The following is a 7,500-nucleotide window of genomic DNA, read 5'->3' as shown; positions in this document are numbered from 1 at the left end:
GAACATTAGGGTAGTAAACCATATAAAGCTTACTAGGTCTCCCATCCAACAATAAAGCTTACAGCACCTGGTATTCCCAGGCGGTCTCCCATCCAAGTACTAACCAGGCCCGACCCTGCTTAGCTTCCGAGATCAGACGAGTTCGGGCGTTCTCAAGGTGGTATGGCCGTAAGCGAAATCTGCTGCCAAAATTGGGCTATTTGAATGGTTAGAACATTAGGGTAGTAAACCATATAAAGCTTACTAGGTCTCCCATCCAACAATAAAGCTTACAGCACCTGGTATTCCCAGGCGGTCTCCCATCCAAGTACTAACCAGGCCCGACCCTGCTTAGCTTCCGAGATCAGACGAGTTCGGGCGTTCTCAAGGTGGTATGGCCGTAAGCGAAATCTGCTGCCAAAATTGGGCTATTTGAATGGTTAGAACATTAGGGTAGTAAACCATATAAAGCTTACTAGGTCTCCCATCCAACAATAAAGCTTACAGCACCTGGTATTCCCAGGCGGTCTCCCATCCAAGTACTAACCAGGCCCGACCCTGCTTAGCTTCCGAGATCAGACGAGTTCGGGCGTTCTCAAGGTGGTATGGCCGTAAGCGAAATCTGCTGCCAAAATTGGGCTATTTGAATGGTTAGAACATTAGGGTAGTAAACCATATAAAGCTTACTAGGTCTTCCATCCAACAATAAAGCTTACAGCACCTGGTATTCCCAGGCGGTCTCCCATCCAAGTACTAACCAGGCCCGACCCTGCTTAGCTTCCGAGATCAGACGAGTTCGGGCGTTCTCAAGGTGGTATGGCCGTAAGCGAAATCTGCAGCCAAAATTGGGCTATTTGAAGAAAAAAAAGAGACTCTTTCAGGCTTTCTGAAGAAACTCAGAGACGATTTCAGGCATTTTGAGGGGGAAAAAAGACAATTTAGGATTTTTGAACCATTTTATTGACTCTTTTTTTTTTTTTTTTTTTTTAACAATAAAGCTTACAGCACCTGGTATTCCCAGGCGGTCTCCCATCCAAGTACTAACCAGGCCCGACCCTGCTTAGCTTCCGAGATCAGACGAGTTCGGGCGTTCTCAAGGTGGTATGGCCGTAAGCGAAATCTGCTGCCAAAATTGGGCTATTTGAATGGTTAGAACATTAGGGTAGTAAACCATATAAAGCTTACTAGGTCTCCCATCCAACAATAAAGCTTACAGCACCTGGTATTCCCAGGCGGTCTCCCATCCAAGTACTAACCAGGCCCGACCCTGCTTAGCTTCCGAGATCAGACGAGTTCGGGCGTTCTCAAGGTGGTATGGCCGTAAGCGAAATCTGCTGCCAAAATTGGGCTATTTGAATGGTTAGAACATTAGGGTAGTAAACCATATAAAGCTTACTAGGTCTCCCATCCAACAATAAAGCTTACAGCACCTGGTATTCCCAGGCGGTCTCCCATCCAAGTACTAACCAGGCCCGACCCTGCTTAGCTTCCGAGATCAGACGAGTTCGGGCGTTCTCAAGGTGGTATGGCCGTAAGCGAAATCTGCTGCCAAAATTGGGCTATTTGAAGAAAAAAAAGAGACTCTTTCAGGCTTTCTGAAGAAACTCAGAGACGATTTCAGGCATTTTGAGGGGGAAAAAAGACAATTTAGGATTTTTGAACCATTTCATTGACTCTTTTTTTTTTTTTTAACAATAAAGCTTACAGCACCTGGTATTCCCAGGCGGTCTCCCATCCAAGTACTAACCAGGCCCGACCCTGCTTAGCTTCCGAGATCAGACGAGTTCGGGCGTTCTCAAGGTGGTATGGCCGTAAGCGAAATCTGCTGCCAAAATTGGGCTATTTGAATGGTTAGAACATTAGGGTAGTAAACTATATAAAGCTTACTAGGTCTCCCATCCAACAATAAAGCTTACAGCACCTGGTATTCCCAGGCGGTCTCCCATCCAAGTACTAACCAGGCCCGACCCTGCTTAGCTTCCGAGATCAGACGAGTTCGGGCGTTCTCAAGGTGGTATGGCCGTAAGCGAAATCTGCTGCCAAAATTGGGCTATTTGAAGAAAAAAAAGAGACTCTTTCAGGCTTTCTGAAGAAACTCAGAGACGATTTCAGGCATTTTGAGGGGGAAAAAAGACAATTTAGGATTTTTGAACCATTTCATTGACTCTTTTTTTTTTTTTTAAATAATAAAGCTTACAGCACCTGGTATTCCCAGGCGGTCTCCCATCCAAGTACTAACCAGGCCCGACCCTGCTTAGCTTCCGAGATCAGACGAGTTCGGGCGTTCTCAAGGTGGTATGGCCGTAAGCGAAATCTGCTGCCAAAATTGGGCTATTTGAATGGTTAGAACATTAGGGTAGTAAACTATATAAAGCTTACTAGGTCTCCCATCCAACAATAAAGCTTACAGCACCTGGTATTCCCAGGCGGTCTCCCATCCAAGTACTAACCAGGCCCGACCCTGCTTAGCTTCCGAGATCAGACGAGTTCGGGCGTTCTCAAGGTGGTATGGCCGTAAGCGAAATCTGCTGCCAAAATTGGGCTATTTGAAGAAAAAAAAGAGACTCTTTCAGGCTTTCTGAAGAAACTCAGAGACGATTTCAGGCATTTTGAGGGGGAAAAAAGACAATTTAGGATTTTTGAACCATTTCATTGACTCTTTTTTTTTTTTTAAATAATAAAGCTTACAGCACCTGGTATTCCCAGGCGGTCTCCCATCCAAGTACTAACCAGGCCCGACCCTGCTTAGCTTCCGAGATCAGACGAGTTCGGGCGTTCTCAAGGTGGTATGGCCGTAAGCGAAATCTGCTGCCAAAATTGGGCTATTTGAATGGTTAGAACATTAGGGTAGTAAACCATATAAAGCTTACTAGGTCTTCCATCCAACAATAAAGCTTACAGGACCTGGTATTCCCAGGCGGTCTCCCATCCAAGTACTAACCAGGCCCGACCCTGCTTAGCTTCCGAGATCAGACGAGTTCGGGCGTTCTCAAGGTGGTATGGCCGTAAGCGAAATCTGCTGCCAAAATTGGGCTATTTGAATGGTTAGAACATTAGGGTAGTAAACCATATAAAGCTTACTAGGTCTTCCATCCAACAATAAAGCTTACAGGACCTGGTATTCCCAGGCGGTCTCCCATCCAAGTACTAACCAGGCCCGACCCTGCTTAGCTTCCGAGATCAGACGAGTTCGGGCGTTCTCAAGGTGGTATGGCCGTAAGCGAAATCTGCAGCCAAAATTGGGCTATTTGAAGAAAAAAAAGAGACTCTTTCAGGCTTTCTGAAGAAACTCAGAGACGATTTCAGGCATTTTGAGGGGGAAAAAAGACAATTTAGGATTTTTGAACCATTTTATTGACTCTTTTTTTTTTTTTTTTTTTTAACAATAAAGCTTACAGCACCTGGTATTCCCAGGCGGTCTCCCATCCAAGTACTAACCAGGCCCGACCCTGCTTAGCTTCCGAGATCAGACGAGTTCGGGCGTTCTTTTTTTTTTTTTTTTTTTTTTTTTATTTTAAAACATAAAGTTTACATTTTTTAAAAAAAAAATCTGTAAATAATACATGCATGTACATCCTTTTCTTCATTCAGAAAACATCCCATTAACCCTTTCCATCTTGTTATTAGAAGTACATTCAATCTTCCAGTTAAAGTATATTCAATTAAAAATACAAACAAATATATTCTGGATGCATGCCCTTTTCCATTCTCAGAAACTGAAATAATTTTCTTAATAAATTTATGCATATACACATCACATTATTTACATTTCTATATAGTCTGTAAAGCATCAAATCAATCCAAAACATGTTTAGACAAATTCAAACTCCATAGCAGTTGTTCAGTTGTTTTTTTTTTTCTCTCCAAAGTATCTCTCCTTAACTTTTGTTTTCTCAAAACCAGCTTTAGATTAGGTATTGCTTTGTGTTTTAAAACATTCCCACTTACATTTTTTCTCTTTCTCTTATTAACATTGTTTTTATTCCTATTACCTCTGTCCCTTGTGGTAGTATCATCGTCTTCCTCCATTTCAACTATGTTTTCATTACATTATTTACATTTCTATATAATCTGTAAAGCATCAAATCAATCCAATACATGTGCAGTTGTTCTGTTGTTTTTTTTTCTCCAAAGTATCTCTCCTTAACTTTTGTTTTCTCAAAACCAGCTTTAGATTAGGTATTGCTTTGTGTTTTAAAACATTCCCACTTACATTTTTTCTCTTTCTCTTATTAACATTGTTTTTATTCCCATTACCTCTGTCCCTTGTGGTAGTATCATCGTCTTCCTCCATTTCAACTATGTTTTCATTACACCACGACTTTTCTTCTTCCTCCTTTCTTCCATCATCTGCTTCTTCCACCGCCTCGTTTTTTTGTTTAGGCTCCTTACTACAGTCTTTTGAAATCAACCCATCCTTTTCCTTCCTCATGTTCTGTTCCACTTCATTCTGAGGACTTACCTCATTCCCTCTTTCAGTCACTTCAAAGTGTTGATATTCATTTTCTGTTTCACATTCACATTTCATCAAAACATTGTTACAGTCCAAGCACTTTTCTGCTTTACAATCTTTAGCGAAATGGCCCTGCTCAGCACATTCATAACATTTAAAATCAGGACAGTCTTTAAAAACATGCCCAGGTTGCATACACATTCGGCAGAGTTTAATCTGTCCATCATGTATTACCCTGAAGTACCGTTCTCCCTCCGATGTTTCAAATTTGGCACTGTAAGGCAGTGAGGTTATCTCCTTTGGGAATCTTATTTTGACATACCTTGTGCCGTCTGTGATGTCCGTTCCAGGGTATAATCTCCTCTTTATTTTTGTTATGGGAGTAACTCCCCACAGCTTTAATTTGTCCTCGATTGTTTCATCCTCCACATAGGCAGGCCGGTGAATAAAAGAAACTACACATTCCTTTAACTCCAACCTCCTTACTACACAGAGTTGTCCTTTGATTTCCACACCATTGATTAGATCATCACAGTCATCCGCACACGTCAATGTCAATTCATATTCAGTAGAATTCTTTGGTCTCACTGCCAGTAGTTTCCCATGGCCTATGTTCCTTGTCACTGATCTGATAATATCCTCTGCCTTTATTCCTTTGTTGTTCATTATATCCATCACCACTGTTGCCTCTTTCAGATATTCCATTCTTCTCTTGCCACTTTTCTGCCCAAAAGCCTCCTTGGTTAATCCGTTAAACTCATTCAAACCTTTGTCCATTGCATCTTGATCAATCACCGTTTGTGTTCCTCCTGCCGTTCCTGGGTCTTTACCATTTGATCCGGCCATTATTCAAAAGAAAGATTTCTTCCAAGCAGATAAACTGCTTGGGACTTAAAAACTAGCATACAAGTAACAAAACTTGAAATTAACCAAACAAAATTCACTAAGACAGAGCACATGGGAGAGCCTCTCTCTCCCAACTGCCAACTCACTTCCTGGATCGTACCAACTATCGGGCGTTCTCAAGGTGGTATGGCCGTAAGCGAAATCTGCTGCCAAAATTGGGCTATTTGAATGGTTAGAACATTAGGGTAGTAAACCATATAAAGCTTACTAGGTCTCCCATCCAACAATAAAGCTTACAGCACCTGGTATTCCCAGGCGGTCTCCCATCCAAGTACTAACCAGGCCCGACCCTGCTTAGCTTCCGAGATCAGACGAGTTCGGGCGTTCTCAAGGTGGTATGGCCGTAAGCGAAATCTGCAGCCAAAATTGGGCTATTTGAAGAAGAAAAAAAAGAGACTCTTTCAGGCTTTCTGAAGAAACTGAGAGACTATTTCAGGAATTTTGAGGGGAAAAAAGACAATTTAGGATTTTTGAAACATTTCATTGACTCTTTTTTTTTTTTTTTTTTTTTAAACAATAAAGCTTACAGCACCTGGTATTCCCAGGCGGTCTCCCATCCAAGTACTAACCAGGCCCGACCCTGCTTAGCTTCCGAGATCAGACGAGTTCGGGCGTTCTCAAGGTGGTATGGCCGTAAGCGAAATCTGCTGCCAAAATTGGGCTATTTGAATGGTTAGAACATTAGGGTAGTAAACTACATAAAGCTTACAACACCTGGTATTCCCAGGCGGTCTCCCATCCAAGTACTAACCAGGCCCGACCCTGCTTAGCTTCCGAGATCAGACGAGTTCGGGCGTTCTCAAGGTGGTATGGTCGTAAGCGAAATCTCCTGCCAAAATTGGGCTATTTGAATGGTTAGAACATTAGGGTAGTAAACTACATAAAGCTTACAGCACCTGGTATTCCCAGGCGGTCTCCCATCCAAGTACTAACCAGGCCCGACCCTGCTTAGCTTCCGAGATCAGACGAGTTCGGGCGTTCTCAAGGTGGTATGGCCGTAAGCGAAATCTGCTGCCAAAATTGGGCTATTTGAATGGTTAGAACATTAGGGTAGTAAACTACATAAAGCTTACAGCACCTGGTATTCCCAGGCGGTCTCCCATCCAAGTACTAACCAGGCCCGACCCTGCTTAGCTTCCGAGATCAGACGAGTTCGGGCGTTCTCAAGGTGGTATGGTCGTAAGCGAAATCTCCTGCCAAAATTGGGCTATTTGAATGGTTAGAACATTAGGGTAGTAAACTACATAAAGCTTACAGCACCTGGTATTCCCAGGCGGTCTCCCAGCCAAGTACTAACCAGGCCCGACCCTGCTTAGCTTCCGAGATCAGACGAGTTCGGGCGTTCTCAAGGTGGTATGGCCGTAAGCGAAATCTGCTGCCAAAATTGGGCTATTTGAATGGTTAGAACATTAGGGTAGTAAACTACATAAAGCTTACAGCACCTGGTATTCCCAGGCGGTCTCCCATCCAAGTACTAACCAGGCCCGACCCTGCTTAGCTTCCGAGATCAGACGAGTTCGGGCGTTCTCAAGGTGGTATGGCCGTAAGCGAAATCTGCAGCCAAAATTGGGCTATTTGAAGAAGAAAAAAAAGAGACTCTTTCAGGCTTTCTGAAGAAACTGAGAGACTATTTCAGGAATTTTGAGGGGAAAAAAGACAATTTAGGATTTTTGAAACATTTCATTGACTCTTTTTTTTTTTTTTTTTTTTTAAACAATAAAGCTTACAGCACCTGGTATTCCCAGGCGGTCTCCCATCCAAGTACTAACCAGGCCCGACCCTGCTTAGCTTCCGAGATCAGACGAGTTCGGGCGTTCTCAAGGTGGTATGGCCGTAAGCGAAATCTGCTGCCAAAATTGGGCTATTTGAATAGTTAAAACATTAGGGTAGTAAACTATATAAAGCTTACAGCACCTGGTATTCCCAGGCGGTCTACCATCCAAGTACTAACCAGGCCCGACCCTGCTTAGCTTCCGAGATCAGACGAGTTCGGGCGTTCTCAAGGTGGTATGGCCGTAAGCGAAATCTGCTGCCAAAATTGGGCTATTTGAATGGTTAGAACATTAGGGTAGTAAACTATATAAAGCTTACAGCACCTGGTATTCCCAGGCGGTCTCCTATCCAAGTACTAACCAGGCCCGACCCTGCTTAGCTTCCGAGAT

General features: G+C 43.2%; 24 non-coding genes across 24 annotated transcripts in view; all 24 read right to left on the bottom strand.

Annotated features, from left to right (window-relative positions):
• Positions 1-55: 55 nt before the first annotated feature.
• On the bottom strand, positions 56-174 carry LOC148984385 (5S ribosomal RNA). The gene has a single exon (XR_016165020.1). It is a non-coding gene; the product is annotated as a 5S ribosomal RNA (ribosomal RNA).
• A 92-nt stretch (positions 175-266) lies between these two features.
• Positions 267-385, bottom strand: LOC148984384 (5S ribosomal RNA). The gene has a single exon (XR_016165019.1). It is a non-coding gene; the product is annotated as a 5S ribosomal RNA (ribosomal RNA).
• A 92-nt stretch (positions 386-477) lies between these two features.
• Positions 478-596, bottom strand: LOC148984383 (5S ribosomal RNA). Its single transcript, XR_016165018.1, has one exon. It is a non-coding gene; the product is annotated as a 5S ribosomal RNA (ribosomal RNA).
• A 92-nt stretch (positions 597-688) lies between these two features.
• LOC148984382 (5S ribosomal RNA) lies at positions 689-807 on the bottom strand. Its single transcript, XR_016165017.1, has one exon. It is a non-coding gene; the product is annotated as a 5S ribosomal RNA (ribosomal RNA).
• A 168-nt stretch (positions 808-975) lies between these two features.
• LOC148984381 (5S ribosomal RNA) lies at positions 976-1,094 on the bottom strand. Its single transcript, XR_016165016.1, has one exon. It is a non-coding gene; the product is annotated as a 5S ribosomal RNA (ribosomal RNA).
• A 92-nt stretch (positions 1,095-1,186) lies between these two features.
• On the bottom strand, positions 1,187-1,305 carry LOC148984380 (5S ribosomal RNA). Its single transcript, XR_016165015.1, has one exon. It is a non-coding gene; the product is annotated as a 5S ribosomal RNA (ribosomal RNA).
• A 92-nt stretch (positions 1,306-1,397) lies between these two features.
• Positions 1,398-1,516, bottom strand: LOC148984379 (5S ribosomal RNA). The gene has a single exon (XR_016165013.1). It is a non-coding gene; the product is annotated as a 5S ribosomal RNA (ribosomal RNA).
• A 161-nt stretch (positions 1,517-1,677) lies between these two features.
• Positions 1,678-1,796, bottom strand: LOC148984378 (5S ribosomal RNA). The gene has a single exon (XR_016165012.1). It is a non-coding gene; the product is annotated as a 5S ribosomal RNA (ribosomal RNA).
• A 92-nt stretch (positions 1,797-1,888) lies between these two features.
• On the bottom strand, positions 1,889-2,007 carry LOC148984377 (5S ribosomal RNA). The gene has a single exon (XR_016165011.1). It is a non-coding gene; the product is annotated as a 5S ribosomal RNA (ribosomal RNA).
• Positions 2,008-2,169: 162 nt separating this feature from the next.
• LOC148984376 (5S ribosomal RNA) lies at positions 2,170-2,288 on the bottom strand. The gene has a single exon (XR_016165010.1). It is a non-coding gene; the product is annotated as a 5S ribosomal RNA (ribosomal RNA).
• Positions 2,289-2,380: 92 nt separating this feature from the next.
• On the bottom strand, positions 2,381-2,499 carry LOC148984375 (5S ribosomal RNA). The gene has a single exon (XR_016165009.1). It is a non-coding gene; the product is annotated as a 5S ribosomal RNA (ribosomal RNA).
• Positions 2,500-2,660: 161 nt separating this feature from the next.
• On the bottom strand, positions 2,661-2,779 carry LOC148984374 (5S ribosomal RNA). Its single transcript, XR_016165008.1, has one exon. It is a non-coding gene; the product is annotated as a 5S ribosomal RNA (ribosomal RNA).
• Positions 2,780-2,871: 92 nt separating this feature from the next.
• LOC148984373 (5S ribosomal RNA) lies at positions 2,872-2,990 on the bottom strand. The gene has a single exon (XR_016163138.1). It is a non-coding gene; the product is annotated as a 5S ribosomal RNA (ribosomal RNA).
• A 92-nt stretch (positions 2,991-3,082) lies between these two features.
• LOC148984372 (5S ribosomal RNA) lies at positions 3,083-3,201 on the bottom strand. The gene has a single exon (XR_016163137.1). It is a non-coding gene; the product is annotated as a 5S ribosomal RNA (ribosomal RNA).
• A 2,367-nt stretch (positions 3,202-5,568) lies between these two features.
• On the bottom strand, positions 5,569-5,687 carry LOC148984371 (5S ribosomal RNA). Its single transcript, XR_016165007.1, has one exon. It is a non-coding gene; the product is annotated as a 5S ribosomal RNA (ribosomal RNA).
• A 171-nt stretch (positions 5,688-5,858) lies between these two features.
• On the bottom strand, positions 5,859-5,977 carry LOC148984370 (5S ribosomal RNA). The gene has a single exon (XR_016165006.1). It is a non-coding gene; the product is annotated as a 5S ribosomal RNA (ribosomal RNA).
• A 63-nt stretch (positions 5,978-6,040) lies between these two features.
• Positions 6,041-6,159, bottom strand: LOC148984369 (5S ribosomal RNA). The gene has a single exon (XR_016160365.1). It is a non-coding gene; the product is annotated as a 5S ribosomal RNA (ribosomal RNA).
• A 63-nt stretch (positions 6,160-6,222) lies between these two features.
• LOC148984368 (5S ribosomal RNA) lies at positions 6,223-6,341 on the bottom strand. The gene has a single exon (XR_016165005.1). It is a non-coding gene; the product is annotated as a 5S ribosomal RNA (ribosomal RNA).
• Positions 6,342-6,404: 63 nt separating this feature from the next.
• LOC148984367 (5S ribosomal RNA) lies at positions 6,405-6,523 on the bottom strand. Its single transcript, XR_016162719.1, has one exon. It is a non-coding gene; the product is annotated as a 5S ribosomal RNA (ribosomal RNA).
• Positions 6,524-6,586: 63 nt separating this feature from the next.
• LOC148984366 (5S ribosomal RNA) lies at positions 6,587-6,705 on the bottom strand. Its single transcript, XR_016160597.1, has one exon. It is a non-coding gene; the product is annotated as a 5S ribosomal RNA (ribosomal RNA).
• Positions 6,706-6,768: 63 nt separating this feature from the next.
• Positions 6,769-6,887, bottom strand: LOC148984365 (5S ribosomal RNA). Its single transcript, XR_016165004.1, has one exon. It is a non-coding gene; the product is annotated as a 5S ribosomal RNA (ribosomal RNA).
• A 171-nt stretch (positions 6,888-7,058) lies between these two features.
• Positions 7,059-7,177, bottom strand: LOC148984364 (5S ribosomal RNA). Its single transcript, XR_016165002.1, has one exon. It is a non-coding gene; the product is annotated as a 5S ribosomal RNA (ribosomal RNA).
• A 63-nt stretch (positions 7,178-7,240) lies between these two features.
• LOC148984363 (5S ribosomal RNA) lies at positions 7,241-7,359 on the bottom strand. Its single transcript, XR_016161833.1, has one exon. It is a non-coding gene; the product is annotated as a 5S ribosomal RNA (ribosomal RNA).
• A 63-nt stretch (positions 7,360-7,422) lies between these two features.
• Positions 7,423-7,500, bottom strand: part of LOC148984362 (5S ribosomal RNA) — a 119-nt gene continuing 41 nt past the window's right edge. The window contains exon 1 of the ribosomal RNA XR_016163042.1: positions 7,423-7,500. This exon is cut by the window's right edge and continues 41 nt beyond it. This is a non-coding gene — a ribosomal RNA (5S ribosomal RNA).

Source organism: Pimephales promelas, chromosome 3 (assembly GCF_988280905.1).
Source record: "Pimephales promelas chromosome 3, fPimPro1.hap1.1, whole genome shotgun sequence".
Taxonomy (NCBI): Eukaryota; Metazoa; Chordata; class Actinopteri; order Cypriniformes; family Leuciscidae; genus Pimephales; species Pimephales promelas.
The sequence above is the reverse complement of the archived record's forward strand: the minus strand, read 5'-3'. Positions and strand labels throughout refer to the sequence as shown.